Source organism: Mus caroli, chromosome 14 (genome assembly GCF_900094665.2).
Source record: "Mus caroli chromosome 14, CAROLI_EIJ_v1.1, whole genome shotgun sequence".
In the NCBI taxonomy this organism is placed as follows: domain Eukaryota; kingdom Metazoa; phylum Chordata; class Mammalia; order Rodentia; family Muridae; genus Mus; species Mus caroli.
Window position 1 is genome coordinate 54,490,967 of NC_034583.1, and position 12,988 is coordinate 54,503,954.

At 49.4% G+C, this 12,988-nt stretch overlaps 1 long non-coding RNA gene across 1 annotated transcript; it reads left to right on the top strand.

Annotated features, from left to right (window-relative positions):
* The first annotated feature begins 354 nt into the window (after window positions 1-354).
* On the top strand, window positions 355-12,258 carry LOC110309542. The gene is made up of 4 exons (XR_002379712.1): window positions 355-517; window positions 1,155-1,332; window positions 5,507-6,015; window positions 11,604-12,258. It is a non-coding gene; the product is annotated as an uncharacterized LOC110309542 (long non-coding RNA).
* The last annotated feature ends 730 nt before the right edge of the window (window positions 12,259-12,988 follow it).

Genomic DNA, 12,988 nt, shown 5'->3' on the forward strand with positions numbered 1-12,988 from the left:
CCCCTCCTGTTGCCCTCCGCCCTCCTGTCCCCTCCCCCCCCACCCCCCAAGCCTCTGGAATCCCTGTCGCCCTGGGACTCAGCTGACACCCGACAGACAATGGTATTTCCCATCAGTCTGAGTATCAGGAGCCGGGCCTTATCCACTGCTGTTTTTCTATTAGTCTAACACCCCATTGTCCACCCCTTATCACTGAAATGTTGATGTCATGCCTGGCTTGGAAGTGGTTTCTGCACCGGGGCTGCGACAGCCTCCGCTTTAATTGAGGGAGGGGGAGGGGTGGAGGAACCCATTTATCAGAATTCTCATGAGAATTCACCCCGTTCCCCCTAACAACTGGGCCACTGTGGGCGCCACAACGGGGTGGGTTCCCCGCCACAATTCCTGGCCTTTCTTTCTGGCATCCAAGGACTAGCGTCCCTCAGAGCTGAGAGGCTGAGTAAGGAACGTGGTAAGGACTTCTGAGCTCTCTCTGTGAGATCTGGGACTTAGCACACCTACGTGGTCCAGGCAAAAGGTGAGCCCAGGGCCACCCTGGGTTTTTTGTTGTTGTTTCTCATGTCTGTCATCCTCTGAAGACCCCACCAGGGCCAGGCTTGGCAGGAGCCAGATAAACAAACCGGGACAATCTGGGTTAAAACCAGTCTGAGCACCCAGGCCTAACAGTGTGACCAACTTCTCAGGGGAGCTTTGTGTGCTCCCTGCTGCTGGCCCTCTGGGGATTGAGTTTATTCATATAGAGATGGCCTGTATGTACACGTGTGTATGTGTGTGCATATGTGCACACACACACATGTGTGCTGTGGTTGCAGTTGTCACAAAGCATCCTGGGAAGAACATCTGACTGACTGGGAATGAAGCCCACTCGGGGCTGAGCGGGCCCTGTGCAGTGTACTTGACTTCATTTCTTAGATTCAGCAAGGTCACTGTGAGGCAAGAGAGCATGCGAGGTGGCGGTTTCGATGGGGTGGTGGGGTGGAGCTGTGCAGAGGACATGGCTAGGAATCTGGTCTTCAGAATGTGCTCAGTAGGTAGGAACTATGAATAATTTAGCTCTTGGGGACTTTGTTCCAAACCTAATGTGAGGAACGAGTGTGCGGGACAGAGTGGAAGGAAGGTTGAGGCCAGTGTCCTAGCGTCCCTTTTTTTGACAGTTGGAGCAGAGAAGCGGAAGAATCCCATGGCTCTGAGTTGGCCTTCATCTGGAAAATGAGGCACCAAGTCTCCAGTTCTTACTTGATCTCTCAAAAGAAATAACAAGTGTGCTCCAGGCAGGCCCAGCCTGCCAAACAGAAGCTGAGGACAGCAGTGAGTGTGGCCCAACACAAAATGGTAAAGTGACTTAAAACACCATCAGGTCTATTTTTGTGACTCAGTTGGGACATTCTCAAGCCCGAGCTTTGTAAATTCAACACTGTGTTTCGATGTCCAAAGGTTGGACACATGTGCAAATATTTAGAGGTACCCACTGCCTGTAGAGTCAGAGTGTGTGTATAACAAGTCTGTGCAAGTGCTCCAGACAAAGTGTTATTAGCAAGCTCCAATTTGGGTCGTGTTTGATATTTGTTTAACTTATTGCATAGGCTGCTCTCAAATACACAGTCTTCCAGACTCAACCTTCTAAATATTGGGATTAGAGGTGTGTGCCATCATGGCCTACTTTAAACGCTTCACGTTAAGCAGAGTTTTACCTATGCAGTGTGGCACCAGACAGGGTAAGTCCTGTTAAACCTATGCACGTCAGCATGCTGCCTAAGAACGTGACAGGTTTGGAGAGAGGTCTGACCACATCGATCCACTGAAAATCTTGGGCCACTGGGTATCCAGCTTGTCCCACCATGGCATTATCAGACCTGAAGTTGAGCCCCAGAGCTAAACCAGCAAGTTCCACGGACCAGGAGTACATGTGGGAATTCTGTTTACTAGGTTCTTGCCAGGCCTTAGAAGACCTTCCAGGAAGAGCACTGTGCCAACCTGAGTCAAAGCCACTGCCTATGACTAGAATTTAAATCTAGGTCTTTTGTGTCCAAATTGAGGCCTTTTTCCATGACATCAAGAGGCAGAAGATAAGTCGCTGGGCTTTGTCTTAAACACACATTCCTGGGATGAAGGGAGGCTTAGGAACAGGGCAGGGCTGCAGGCTCCATCACAGCGGCTACTTTCACTCCTCAGGGTCTTCCAGGTGCTCTGTGAGCATCTCCTGCCCTTGGGTTTTTGGCTCAGGGACGGGCCAGGGTTTGAGAAGTCCAGGGTGGGAAGCCCACCATCTGAGTGCCGACTCCATGGCTCTCCTCCTCTTCCTGAAAACACCACCCTCTGGAGACTCCAGGGGCTCAGAGTGATGGCAGAAACTGGTGGGAAACACACCAGTGCCATGTGATGAAAGTTGTCCCGTCTCCTGGTTCCATCTTCCCATCCTGGGAACTGATCCCCTGAATTCTATCATTAAGGCTATTGTTTGTTTATTTACTTATCCTCTTTGGACAGTTCATGTGGCCCAGGCTGGCTTCACACTTACTATGTAGTTAGGGACGATCTTTAGCTTCTGATCTTCCTGCCTCTACCTTCCAAGAACTTGGGTTATAGGTGTGTACCACTTCTCCCCAGTTTATATGGTGTTGGGAATTGAACTTGGTCCTTTGTGAGTCCTATGCAAGCATTCCAACTGAGGCACGTGCTCATTCGGATTCTCCATAACGTTTTCCTTTCTGTCCTCCCTTCTTACGTGTGTGTGTGTGGGGGGGGGGCTGTTTATGTATTTGTGCTTGCATGTGTAGCTGTGTATATGACAGTGTGTGTGTGTGAAAGAGAGTGTGTGAGAATGTCTATATATGTATTTGTGAGACAATGTGCTTGTGTTAGAAACTTTGTATATGTGTGTGTATGTGTGTGTGAGAGAGACAGAGAGTGTGTATCTGTATGTGAGTATGTGTGTATGTGTATGTATGTGTGTATGTATATATATGTATGTGAGTATGTGTGCAGTTGTGTCTGTTTGAGAGACTGTGTGTGTGAGAGAGATAGAGAGAGAGAGAGTGTGTGTGTGTGTGTGTATGTATGTGAGTATATGTGCAGTTGTGTCTGTTTGAGAGACTGTGTGTGTGAGAGAGAGAGACAGAGAGTGTGTGTCTGTATGTGAGTATGTGTGTGTGTATATGTATGTGAGTATGTGAGCAGATGTGTGTGTAAGAGAGAGAGACAGAGAGATAGTGTGTGTGTGTGTATGTGTGTGTATGTATGTGAGTACATGTGCAGATGTGTGTGTGAGAGAAAGAGACAGAGAGATTTTGTGTGTGTGTGTGTGTGTGTGTGTGTGTGTGTGAGAGAGAGAGAGAGAGAGAGAGAGAGAGAGAGAGAGAGAGAGAGAGAGAGACAGGGATTGAATCAGGCCCTTTTGCACACTAGGCAAGCTCTACCGTGAGCTTTACTCTTAGCCTGTATTTTGTTCTCACTTTGAAACAAGGTCTTGATAAATTGTTCATGTTGCCTTGACTCTCTTCATTCTTCCTTCCCAGCTTTCCCAGTAGCTGGGATCATGAGTCTACATGGCTCCATGCCTGGCTGGAGCTGGTGTGTTTTAGGGGCAGCTTTTAAAAAAATTCTTTTGCCTGAAGTCCTGCATCCTCCTACCCGGACGGACAGAGTAAAACCTCACCCATGACCCCTCTATTCAGTCTACTTAAAAGACCATCTATGTGTGGTTAAGTGCACACACTTTAACTTGCTCGGTGTCTTCTGAGAATGCTGGGTGCCCGGGGAGAAGTGGGAATCACAGGGCAGGAGAGACAGAGCGTCCAGATTTGTTTTAGTAAGGGGAGTGTGATTTTCTTCCCTGACGAGTTTGATGTTTAGGATTCATTTGGTTGGTTCCTGGGGTTCAGGTGACATTTCTGAGGCATCCCTCTGCTCAGTCATGTTTCCTATGCCTCCCCCATCCCAGTGGCTGATTTCCAGGATGGTAGAGGGTCTAGCTGGGTTTCTTGGAAAATTCTTACAAACATTAAAGTGCTTTCTCCACTTCCAGAGTAAACAGCTTTGTTTAGAGAGTTATCAGAGCCCCACCTGGCCTTTGATTTCTGCCTCCTCATACAATGCCTGGAGACTCTTCCCCTTCTCTCTCCTCTGGTCTCTGACCTTGCCTTTCACCCCGCCTCTCCTTTCTCTCTTGGGATTTGCAATTCTGCACATAGAATAATGACTCATTTGGGAAGTCAGTGACCTCCTTGCGGAAAAAGCATGTTCATTCTTGGCCACACCCCCAATTTAGTACCCTCTCTGCTTTCTGTTTTCCACAGATCTCTGGATAGCACTGGCTAGGTTTTGTCATTATTATTGGATAATCTCCTGTCCCCTTCATCGATGGCAAGCCTCACAGGCAAGGATTGTCATTCCTGTTTCCACCACATTCCCACGGCGAGCACACAGACGGGTGGTACGTGTGAGGTTTGTGGAGGTGAAAGCAGATATGTGTCACACAAACGTCCGGGCTTCAGGGGAGTGTGGACTGCTCCCTGAGAAGGAACAGGATTTGGATCCCAACAGGGAGGCCCCAAGACTGAGAAAGCAGTACAGTGATACATACAGCCTCTTGCAATAGCAGTGGGGCTCAGAGACATTGGAGCCCATTGAGAATGGAACGGAATACCGAGGCTCCCATAGAGAACCAATCTGCCGTATTCATAGGTGAAGAGGGGACCCATACTGCCTCATTCCCGGGCTCCACTCAGTGCCCAGCCCAGCCTGGCTCTGCAGGAAGCCACGTGGGTCAGGGAGGCCAGTCTCCCTACAGGGTGAGGACAGTCAGAACCCATGGTGGTTAGGCCCTGCATAGAGGGGCAGCCTGGGGCTGTCAGTCAGCAGGAGCTACATCCAGGAGTGCCTCCTGTGGAGGCAGAACCATCTTAGACAGAAAGAAGTCCACTGTCTAAGACCAGAACTTCTGAGGCTAGTGTCCCAATTGGGTAATGCCGAAACCCGAGGAGGCTGAGATTCCCACACAGGAAGAAGTGGCTTCCAGAGAAGGGGAGGAATTGAAAAGACCCAGTGAGGGAAGCCAGGCTTCTAACAAACCCAGACTCCACAGCAGTTCCCCCCAGGGAATGAAGGACAGGTTAGACACTGGCTGGAAAGAGTGAGAGGTCCCTGGACCTGAGCAAGCCCATGAGTCCACGGACCTCCCATGGCATTTGGCAGCAGCACGGACCAACGTCAGCGGCACGTTGAGGCCATTTTGAGGCCTTTCCCTTCCTTCCCGTCTTCCTCATCCCCTGGCTGCTCCCTGCTGGCTCCGGGGTCTGTCTTTATCTTGTCCCCTGTTTCCACTGCTATCAGCCATTATCTAGGTGATGCCGCCGGACTGGCAGAGCAGGAAGCCAGCCCGAGAGTCCTCTCGCCACTCCCCACCCTCTTCCTCCTCTAGAGACAAAAGCCAAAGCAGCCGCATTAACAGATGCGCGCATTTTCCTTGACTCTTTGACTCTCATTTCCCACTCTCATTTTTCCGCAGGCTCCAGCTTTCCACAGCCAGGCTGTCCTTAGGAGCCACCACGTCCCCGGAGGCACGAAGGCCCACGACCGTCACTTCCTCCCCCAAGCAAGTCTGCAGAGGACCTAACACAGCCCTCCAAAGCCAAAGCAGCCTTCTCCTTATCCACAGTGAAATCAGCTGGGCCAGAAAACAGCTCCGCACATCCGGCTGTTGGAGCCTGTCTGGGCTGGACACAGCTCTGGTCTTCCTCATGAACGGTCTCCCCATGGCTCTTCCTCTCCCTGGCCTGGCTGGGGCTCTAGTGACAGTTGCAGGAGGGATGTTTTGGTCAAAGGGCACTAAGCATCGTTTATTATCCCAGGATTCCCCTGGGCATTTACTGTGCCTGTCTTCCATTGCTACCAGACTCAGAGATGAGGGAAACAGACTCAAACAGCACGCGGTGTGGGGAGAGCAGGGAGGAAGTCTGGATGAATCACAGTGCGGTGCCCTAAAGCCTGGTTGAAGAGGCCCAGAGCAACAAGAGGGTAAAACCTAAGTGCCTTGAGCAGGCACCGGGTGAGACGCGGGAGCTGCCAAGGAGAGCTCACGGCTCTTAATGCTTTCTCTGTGCCAGACATAATGCCAAGGGCTTGGCATGCTAGTCCTTAAGCAAACCTACGTGGCAGGTGTGATTGCTGTCCCCAGATTGCACAGAGTCTGAGGCTTAGAGGAGTTAAGCCACGCTGATAAATTAGACTCTGGGACTCAGAGCTAGGGCCTGAGTTCCAGGGCATGAGCAGCTGAGATGCCAACTCATGCCTTTCCCTCCCTTTGATTCAGGGCCTGGTCTCTTGTGCCTGGTGAGTGACAGCAAGACATTTAGTCATCCGGGGTCTCCGTTTTCCTTTTTTTGTAAAAGGGACTGAGCATCCCTCAGGTTTATGGAGAGTTGTGAAGGAACAAGGCAGATACGTTGCTCAGCGATGTCTGACCTAGAGCACACGCTCCAGCCAAGTCACCCATGATGGTCTTCGTAATCACCATGACTGGGCGCTCTGTCAGAGGCCACTCTCTGAATGGTGCATCCTCTGCAACTTTCCCCTCTCTGGCTCTGCTGCGTCTCCCCAGGGCTCCAACAACCCTGTCACTGAAGTCAGGTGGAGACCGAGTCCCATTTTAACAAAAACCATGAGAATATGGTTAACAACATGCTGATGGTTTTAACTGCCTTAAAGGATACAGCTTAGGGGCACTGAGAGCAGCCCTTATGGCCGTCATTGTCACCAAGACTTCCTTGTCGTCCCAGACCCCAACTTTGTCCCTTTTACACCAAGCACCATCTCAGCAGCCACCAGATGCTGGCAACCTCTGTTGTCTGTCTCTACCTGTCTGACCCACCTTGGCACCTCATGTCAGTGGATCATACATCTATTGATCTTTCTGTGACTGATCTGTTTTCTGGAACATGGTGTGCACAAGTGTTAATGAAATGGCACACATCAGCATGTCCTCCATTTTTGAGACTATATAATATCTCTTTTGTGGGTTTCAGTTATTCATAGAGAAACACTAGCCATCTCCATCCTTTTGATAAGGTGAAAATGAATGCTATGTAGACATGAATGTACATGTGCTGTATCTGTTGGATTCTTTTGATTCATGCATATATAACCACTACGTACCACAATGCCCAAACTGTGTAACTGCTGGATAAAATGGCGATTCTGTTTAATGTATGTATATGCATATGTGTGTGTCTGTGTGTATTTGTATGTGTTTGTACATGTATGTATGTGCACATGTGTCTGCCTATGCAGACAAATGTGGTGGTCTTGAGTTGATATTGGGTGTCTTCCTCTACTTCATTTATTTTTGAGACAAAGTCTCACTATCCCCCTGCCTGGCCTGGAACTCACTACATAGACCAAGCTAGCTTTGAATTCACCGAGTTCCATCTGCCTCTGGCACCTAATGCTTGGTTTGTGTGCCACTGTGTCTGGCTCCATCCTTTTTCTCTAAGGTTTATTGTATTGTTACTATATGCATGTGTGTGTCTGAGTCTGTGTATGTGTAAGTGAGTGTAGGTGCTTTCTGGAGTCAGAGAGAACACTCCATCCCTTGGAGTCACAGGCAGTTTTGGACAGCCCAGTGTGGGTCCTGGGAATTGAACTCCGGTCCTGTGGAAAAGCAGTAAGTGCTTTCAGCTGCTGGGCCATCTCTCCAGCCCTTCTTCCTTATGCTTTTGAAACAGTTGCTCACTGCCTGCCCAGACTGTCTGGCTAACTAGCCTTACATCCTCCTGTCTCTAGCTCATGGCCCCAGCCAGCTCTGGTGCTACAGGCATGCATAGTGCACAGTGCCTGGATTGTTTTTAGGGTGCTGGGGAATCCATCCTCAGGCTCTCATGCTAGCACAGCAAGCACTAGATCTACCAGAATACCTCCCAGGCAATGTTAATTTTTCAAAGATTCTATTCACTTTGTTTGTTTGTTTGTTTGTTTGTTTGTTTGTTTTCATGGCTGCTGCACTAATTTACAAACATAGCCACAGGGCACAGGGGCTCCAGCACTTGGTATTTTCTGTTTCTTTTTCTCCTAACAATAGCGTGGGATCAGTTTTGGTTTAACCTTTTCACGAGTGAGAATCTCCTTATTTCAGGAGACATTTTGTTCTTCATGGAGGAATCTGTCCAGCTGTTGGGAAGTTCTTTCTATCCTAAGTCAAAACCACATCACACCTGTCACTGACCAGCCTGGCTTTGTCATGGGGATCACCCTCAAGACTCTTCCTTCATCTTTGGTCTACAGAGGCACACAGACCTCTTTATGCCTGTTAGCTCCTGACCTGTCCTAAACATGGGGAATGGCAGACCAATGCTGTCTCCCCCAGACACACCCTGTGTCTCCTGTGGGCACAGGCACCAACATGGCTGGAGGACACATCCCTCTCCCAGGGAGTGTGAGTTATTGGAGGCAGACTCTGGCTCCTTGAGGAGTTAAATCATCCCTTGACTCAAAGGAGAGCCCTTTGGCCCATGGGCGAGCATTTTTCATCCCGGCACCCCCGGGACCAGGCTCTGTGTCATGGAGAGTGCAGCTCCCATTCTTTCCCCTCAGAAACTCATAAATCATGCTTATTAGCACTTCAGCTCTTTACACAGACATGAGCAGCTGGCCAGTACTAGGTCTCCTAAGTGCTTCTTGAGGGCAGGAAGCGATGCCTCGAGGGCCCCGGGGGACCTGTTCTTCATCCCCCAGATGCCATAATTCTATTTGGGTTCCCTTGGGCACCAGCCAAGACTCCCATTGCTAGTTCACGTAAGACAGAGGATGGCAGGGCTGGTGTTCCCAGGGCAGGAATGGCCAATGAAGAGGGTTCAGGGCTCCCAAGGGTTGTCCCACTGTGTCTGTTTATGGTGACTGCTTCCTTTGGAGCTTCTTGGACAAGTGTTGTAGACCACAGCCGTGAGGTCATGCGGTTCTGCCCTGCTCCTCTGTCACCTTCATCTTCATCTTCATCCTCATCCTTTATAAAATGAAGGGATTCTCTGATGGCCATCAAGGCTCTACCCAGCTCCATCACCGCTGACTTGGCAGTTAAGTACTTCAAGTGAATGGTCCACAGTTACAATTCCAGGTGGCACTAACTCTCATGGCCATTTTAACTGGAACAGGGAGACCAATATCGGCCATACTAGAGTATCTGAGGAGAACTGGAGAGCGAGGGATAGCCAGTCTGCGGAACTAACCTGGAGTGTTTTTAATCAGAGAGGCACAACCCACACACAGACAGGTAAAAGCCTTTGCTGGACCCTGAGACAGTGTGCAGTGCCTATGTGGTACCCAAGGAAGATACTCTGGTTTAATGAGGGAAAGCGCTTGATATTGTATAGAAATTTCTGCAGGGAACCTGAAGCCAGGGCTGGCTACCTCTGGTACCCTTCACATCCACGTGTGATGGGGGTGGTTTATGGGTGTTGATAGTGTTTACATCGAAACCATGGCGGAAGATTAGTTTTCCACAGTGTGGTTGACTGGTCCTCAAATGGCAGTGGTGAGCCTCCTAATTTAGCAAGGGATGCCATTGCACAAATCCACCCCAACCACTAGGTCAGCAAGGGCTGTCAGTGAGCTTGGGCATGTGAGCCAATGGGGAGAAAGCTATGGATGAGGAGGCAGAGTGCTTGAGTGCTCCCTCCTTTCCCCAGCTATGCCTCAGGCTAGCTGAGTCACCTAACAGCCTGTGACAGGTGCAGTCTGTCCCCACTCAGCCACCCCACCCTGAAGTCATGTGACACTCCACTGCATCACGTGTCCGGCCAATAACCAAACTCACCTTGAGAGATAAAGATGGGTCCATGAGGCTAGTGGGATATTCTTCCATTGGGAGCCCCTTCATGGCTGATGCACAGGCTGCTGGAATGGAATGAGAAGTTCTCACTGGGATGGTTAAGTGACCAAAGTCTGTAGTCGTCACAAATTCCTCCTCTACAGGAAGAAGCTTGCCAGAGCCAGGGTACAACGAGCTAACACTCAAAGGGCAAAAGAACAAAAGGAGAAAGCCATGCAAGGATTTTTTGCATCTTAGGAACTGGCACTGCCTGAGGTCCCAAACACTCACTGTGACTCACTCTGGTGGCTTTGAGTCTTGATCATTAAGAAAGCTGTGACCCAGACCACCACTTTGTGGAGAGGGTCCCATGAAAATGAAGATAACAATATAGGTGAGAGCTTCCAGATTCTTCTTTTGTCCATAAGGAGGGAAAGATCGTGATCCAGCTCACGTCCAAAGCTTCCCGAGAGACCTGAAAGTCAGGCTTTCTTCCCTTTGAAACCTCAGTGTTGTCTGATGGGAGCAAGAAAGGAAGTTAGCCATCACTGAGCCAAGTTCCTCTTGGCCACAAGCTGCAGGCAGGCTTTCTGGTTTAGCAGTCTCCATGGCTCCTTTCTGTTTTGCAGGTGAGGAAACTGAGGCATGGGCAGGTCTCCTAACTGACTCAAGGTCACAAAGTCAGTCAAGCAAGGGTTAGACTAGATGGGGTTAGACTGGATCGGACTCATGATGGTACCCTGGAAGTGGACTTATATGGTCTCACCAGCATCTTCTGTCTGTCTGTCTGTCTGTCTGCCTGCCTGCCTGCCTGCCTGCCTCTCTTTCTCTCTCTCTTTCTCTGTCTGCCTGTCTGTCTCTCTCTGTGTCTGTGTTGTATGTGGGTTTAAGAGTGCTAGTATGAATGCACACACATGCATACATGTGTGTGCACGTGAAGGCAAGAGGTCATTGCCAGGTATCTTCCTCAGTTGCTCTCCTCTTCATTTTATTTATCTTATGTGTACGAATGTTTTGCCTGCATGCACATACATAGACCATATGCATATCTGGTGCCCAAGGAGGCAAGAAGAGGGCAGAGGGTTCCTTGAAATGGTGCTGAGTTGTCATGTGCACGCTTGGAACTGAACCTGTGTCCTCTGCAAGAACAACAAATACTCTTAACCATTGAGCTATCTCTCAGTCCCTCCTCCTTGTTTCTTGAGACTTGGCTAGAACGTCTGGCCAGTGGGCTCTGGGGATCACCCTGTCTCTTCTTTTTTTTGTCCCCAGCCCTGGGATCCCAGACACATGTGGATATACCTGGCTTTTACACGGGTGCTGGGGATCTGAGCTCTGGTCTTCATGCTTGTGACGTACTTTACCTACTAAGCCATCTCAGTATCATCTTCGTACTGGCAAGGAGTGGGCTCACCAAAGATGTATTCTTTGAAAGTTGTGTCATCACCAATGCCTTAAGACAGGGTGGCCTCTACTCTGTGTAAATGCTATTCTTTTTTTTTTTTCCTCCATGAAGCAGCCTTTTGTCCATTGGCCTTTAGCATTCATTTCTCTGTGCTCTCTGACTGAGGGTGCAACATGACCCATTATGTCATGCTTCAGCTACCATGACTAATCCAACATGGTGGAGTGTACCCTCAAACCGTGAGCCGGAGTAAGCCCTTCCAACCTCTGGTTGCCATTTTCACGATTCCACTATAGCAACGCAGAAAGTACCTAACCCACCTTCCACCTATATCCCCAGCTCCACCTCAGCCTCAGCCCTGCCCTTGTCCTCACGGCCTCCTGCTTTATTTTGACGCAGGCATCTGTGATTCTGAGCAAGAAAGGAGCCTCTCGTCTGTGCTGTGGAGAACTGGGCTGGTATTCCTGCCGTGAGTTGAATGGTGGCCCTCAAGGAGGTTGGCCTATGGGAGAGGAACAGACACAGGCAAATCATGCAACATCAAGAAAAGTTGGAGGCAGACACAGGACAAGAAACGTGTGAGGTGTGAGCCCTGGAAGCTATGAGAGGCAGGCAGTGTCTCTCCAGAGACTGTGGAGAGAACACCGTGCTGTTTGCACCTGGTTTTCAGGCTTTTGCCTCCAGAACGTCTCAAGGAGAGATGCCCGCTGTCTGAGGCACTGGTTTTGTGGTTGTTCATCATGACAGTCACAGAGAACAAATACCACTCCTGCATCTGTTACAGTCACTGTCAGGACAAACTGGTGACCAACAGAGAGTTAGGACTGCGAGTATCTTATAGTGTCACAGCCTCTCTGTGAACCTGTGTTTATGGAAGAGAGACAACTTGGGAAGGATGAGAGGACACAGGTGTCCTTAGCTACTCTGCATACACCCCATGAGCGTAAGTCTGTGACATCTTTCTTTGTTGTCCCTGGGATGAAGAGAGGTTGCTTGGTCCAGTGGCAACACCAATGCTCAATCTCATCTTCTGCAAAATAAGAGCAAAAATAAATAAATAACTAAACCTCAAGGTGACTTGTCATTATGAATGTGGAGAAGAAGCTGCCGTGACTTGAGGGCTATGTCCCCTGAATCTCTTGTTGACATCTAGCCCCACAGTGAAGCATCAGGAGGGTGGACACCTAGCCTGATGCCGTAACCCCAGAGACTTTGGGAGCTCTGTGATTAGAGGAGGTCACCAGAGTGGAGTCCTGGCCGTTCTATATAAAGGACAGAAGAGCTGAAGCAAGACACACACTGTCTCCTCTCCTGTTTCTTCTTACTGGGTAACTCACCCAATATATGCTGCAAGCAAGAAGGCCATCACTAGACTTAACTTCTTGACCTTGGGCATCTAGAACTATGAGCTAAAATACAATCCCATTTTTTTTTAATAAAGTGGTTTAGTTTACAGAATTCTCTTATTAGCCACAGAGAATGGACTGGTACCAACCCCAAATTCCTGATTTAAAAAACGCAGTCCTTTCTGTATTCCAGGCTGGCCTCAAACTTGCTGTGCAAACAAAACAAAAACAGCAAAGGACCTTGAGTTTGTGCTCCTAATTCCTCTATCTCCCCAGTGCTGGGGTGACAGGTGTGTACTGCCTCTCCTGCTTTATGTAGTAGTGAGGACTGAAGCTAAAGCTCCGTGTATGCTAGACAAGTGCTCTACCAACCGAGTGACAGCCCTGGCCCTCAGCCCCCAAATTTCTATAAGCGAATAGTTACATAAACCATAGACT